The following is a 4,106-nucleotide window of genomic DNA, read 5'->3' as shown; positions in this document are numbered from 1 at the left end:
CTCTCTACAAATTTGCTATCGCAATTGATGCTTCACCTTTAAGGTGAAACTGCGACAACTTTTTTATTGCGATAGCGATTATATATGGACACTAAAAGCGGATTTCTGCTGTCGAAGGTCACCGTCGCCGTGAGGTTCCGTATGACGTCAACGGCGATGAAATTGTCGCCGATGATAAGTGGTTCTTGAGGGAAAGGGAAAGGTTGGCGCTATCTTCTGCAGCCCTTGAGGGAGCACGGCTCAGCGCCAATCGCTTCTCGGCCTTTTGGGCTAAGATCAAATGTGTAGTATCTGTTCTTATCAGCTTAATATCTGATACGACCTTATTATGTCGCCGCGCGCCGTATGCTGTATGTGCGAGTGAAAGCGCGCGAGGGACGCGCCCTTTCACGGGGAGCGAACGCACGGCGGAGAGCAAACGCGGGTGCTGCGCCGTGCTCCCTGAAAGGGTACAGAATTAAGCGTCTCTTTCCTCCTTTACAATCACCATAAATATATAGCAAACGCGACTTCTTCCATCGCGCGAAAGGCTGTGGGGGACGGGAGGGAGGGAGGGGCGGCGACGTTTAGCTGCGGCACCAAATGCATAATTATATAAAAACATTGCGAGGCGGGAAGGTGATAAAGACTTCCGACGCCGCTCCACAAGTGCCCCGTTCTGATCTCGTCGAATAGGGAGCCTACGTGCAAGCGCTTGCATATGTGCTCCCTATCGTCGAAAACCTCCGAGCGGCACCCAGAGGCACCAGCAACAGTCACCAACGCAGCGCGCGTTCTGTGCGAACGCGGGCAAAACGCCGACGGCGTCGACTACAGTTCTCCGCGTTGCGGCTGCATGTACAAGTTTATACAGCTGATAAAACTACTATGCTTACTCCGTATAGCTCTCTACTAATTTGCTATCGCAATTGATGCTTCACCCGCCGCAGTGGCTCAGTCAGCTAAGGCGTTGCGCTGCTGAGCACGAGATCGCGGGATCGAATCCCGGCCGCAGCGGCCGCATTTCGATGGAGGCGAAATGCAAAAACGCCGGTGTGCTTGCATTGTTGTGCACGGTAAAGAACCCCTAGTGGTCAAAATTAATCCGGAGCCCTCCACTACGGCGTGCCTCATAATCAGAACTGGTTTTGGCACATAAAACCCCAGAAAGAAGGAGAAGACGATTGATGCTTCGCCTTTGGTGAAACTGCGACATTTCTTAGTACGCCGACACGGACGCCGACAGTAGTGAGGCAATACAAGCTTCGCTTGAAAAACTACCTTGAAAGTTTTACAGCTGATCATAGCACTAAAGGGCACGCCGCAAGGTGGCAGTGTTTTCATGGTTCTTCGAATCCTCAATGTTCTCACATGTGTACGAAGAAATATTTCGAGAAAGAACACACACGCAACTTGAGCAAAAACCATGGATGTGAAAAATACAGGACGGAGTGTGACATGGCTCCGCTAGCGTCTTGACAGTCCGTATGTATTTCCTGCCTTTTAGAAAAAAATTGGCCGCAGATCTGTTTGCTTCGCTGCAGATGACGTTGAAAGACGACATTCTTCTGCCACGCCTGATACGTAACACCCTCTCTCCTCCCACCCCTCACGCTCACCCCTCCCCTCTTACTCTTCGCATGATGGATGCATTAGAGGTTTTTCTGAGTTCAATTGAAATTTACCGCGTTTGCCCTACTCTCGCGCCATCTGTTGGGACCTTTTACAGTTGCTTTAAAGCCGGCTACAGAGCCGTGGCTTCAGTCGGCTTGTTTTTAACGCGTAGCGTCTCTTCTACACCATTTCTAATGCGTTGGTTTATCATTTACTAACGTACAAAAGCCGGCAGATCGCACGCCCTGTGGGAATCGATGTTATGCGAAGTAGTGTGTAGAGAGCCTACCAAGTTAACGAAACGTTCATGGGAGCACCGAGATGTAGGCGGCTGTTTTATGACCTACATGGCACGCATGTCTTGACCTATCATTTATATCCGAACCCAGTTGAGTGTTTTTGAGGGTTAATCTTTTTTCTCTGAGTCATTGTCACTTTTGCTGAGTCATGTTCATGACTATGACTTCTACCATCATCCTTTAGTGTTTTCTTCTCTTAGTACCCACGTCCGAACCCATTCCAGTGGATTTTGAGTGATAATAATTTTCGCTGAGTCATTGTCCTTTTTTGCGGAATCATGCTCATGACTATGGCTTCCTTCATTTAGTGACCATGTTCAAAACCATTTTAGTTACATACCAAGGTAACGAAACGACCATGAGAGCACTAAGACGTAGGGGGCTGTTTCATTACCTACATGACACACACGTCATTACATTTATGTCATTACCTATCATTCATGTTCATCATATGCTCTTCTCATACTATGCCAATTTTTGCTACATACCAAATTAACTACACGACCGTGAGAGCACCAAGATATAAGCGACTGCTTCATGACCTACATGACACATATGTCATGATTCTCATGTCATGACCTATCAATTGTGTTCGTCATACTGTTGTCATAGTATGCCAATTTTGGTACTTACCAAGTTAACGAAACGGCCCAAAACGTGGGCGGCTAGATAGATAGATAGATAGATACTGTCAAAGTGGCAAATGTTCGCCAAGAAGTGCTTCGCATTTAATAGACACACACAACTCATCAACATCATCATCAGCGGAGGAGGCAGCAGCAACAACAAATAGCCCTACTTTACAACTACAGGCAATGTATTTGAACCTAGAAACCTGCGTAATACAGTCAGCATAGGTGGAACAACGTTGCTTTGCTAAACGGCCATGTTCACGTCAGTGGAGTTTCAGGACCATACAGTTTTCGAAACTTTAACCTGAGCTCTGCATGACAGCCGAAGATAACGCAAAAAAGTCGCACTTTCGCCCGAAATGCGAAGCATCAATTGCGATAGCAAATTAGCACAGAGCTCTACAGTGTAGGGATAGTGGTTTTATCGGCTGTATAAACTTGGACACATTCGCTAACTGAATGGTTAGTAGAGAACAAGCATGGTGTCAGCGCGCACAAGCAAACATGAATAGATCACACTCGATGACCGCAGACAACCGCTGTCAAAACGCTGGCGTAAGCAAGCGCGGCTGCAGCAGCGAGCGAAGGTTCGTGCAGTCTATCGCGTCAACGGAAGCTGAGCGGCGAAAGCACTGCGCATACAAAGCTAAGAGGCGTGTGGAAGATCGCTTGCAAGATACGGTGCATGCGACAGCCCGCAGCCGCGCACAGTACAAGTATGCAGTTGGTGGCAGAGTAGAAGCCGGGTTCCCTCCCTCCCGCACTGCCTTCCGGCTTTCCTCCTCTCTCTTGGGAGATTGAGTCGCCAGTTACCCTTGGGCCTGCTGGCAAGGTACGGATTTGGTGCCGCAGCTAGGCGTCGCCTCCCTTACCTCCCTCCCTCCCACTTTCCCCATGACATTTCGCACGACGGAAGAAGTCGTGTTTTCTCTCCGCCTTGCGTTGTCTCTCCGTAAAAGCGCGCGTCCCTCGCGCGCTGTCACTTGCACATACAGCATACGGCGCGCGGCGACGATTTTATCGCCATTGGACTTTATACGGAACCTCACGGCGACGACGACGACGATGCGCCGACGGCAGAAATACGCTTGGAGTGTCCATATAATTGCTATCGCAATAAATAAGGACACATACATGCAACAACAACATCATCAACGTTAGCAGCAGCAGCCCATTTTATGCCCACTGCAGGATGAAGGTCTCTCCCTACCATCTCCAATTACCCCTGTCTTGCGCTAGCTGATTCCAACTTCCGCCTGAAAAGTTTTTGGTAATTTTATCACCCCCCCCCCCCCCGTTTGTTCTTCGAAGTCGTCGGCTGCTTCACCCTTCCCTTTGCAGTCATTCTGTACCTCTAATATTTCACCGGTTACCTACTCAGCGCACTACATGGCATGGCCAGCCCCATTTTTTTCTGTTAATGTTAACTAGAATATCGGCCATTCCCATTTGCTCTCTGCTACCCACCACGCTCTTTCTATCTGTTAACGCTACGCCTAACATATTTAATTCCATTGCTTTTTGCGTGGCCCGTAACTTGTTCTCGAGCTTCTTTGTCAACTGTCAAGTTCCTGCCCCATAT

The 4,106-nt window shown here is 48.8% G+C and overlaps 1 pseudogene; it reads left to right on the top strand.

Moving 5' to 3' along the window:
* Nucleotides 1–249: 249 nt before the first annotated feature.
* On the top strand, nt 250–347 carry LOC119457193 (U2 spliceosomal RNA; annotated as a pseudogene).
* Nucleotides 348–4,106: the final 3,759 nt, after the last annotated feature.

This window comes from Dermacentor silvarum, chromosome 6, assembly GCF_013339745.2.
Source record: "Dermacentor silvarum isolate Dsil-2018 chromosome 6, BIME_Dsil_1.4, whole genome shotgun sequence".
NCBI classification, from domain to species: domain Eukaryota; kingdom Metazoa; phylum Arthropoda; class Arachnida; order Ixodida; family Ixodidae; genus Dermacentor; species Dermacentor silvarum.
This window is presented reverse-complemented; position numbering and strand designations above follow the sequence as displayed.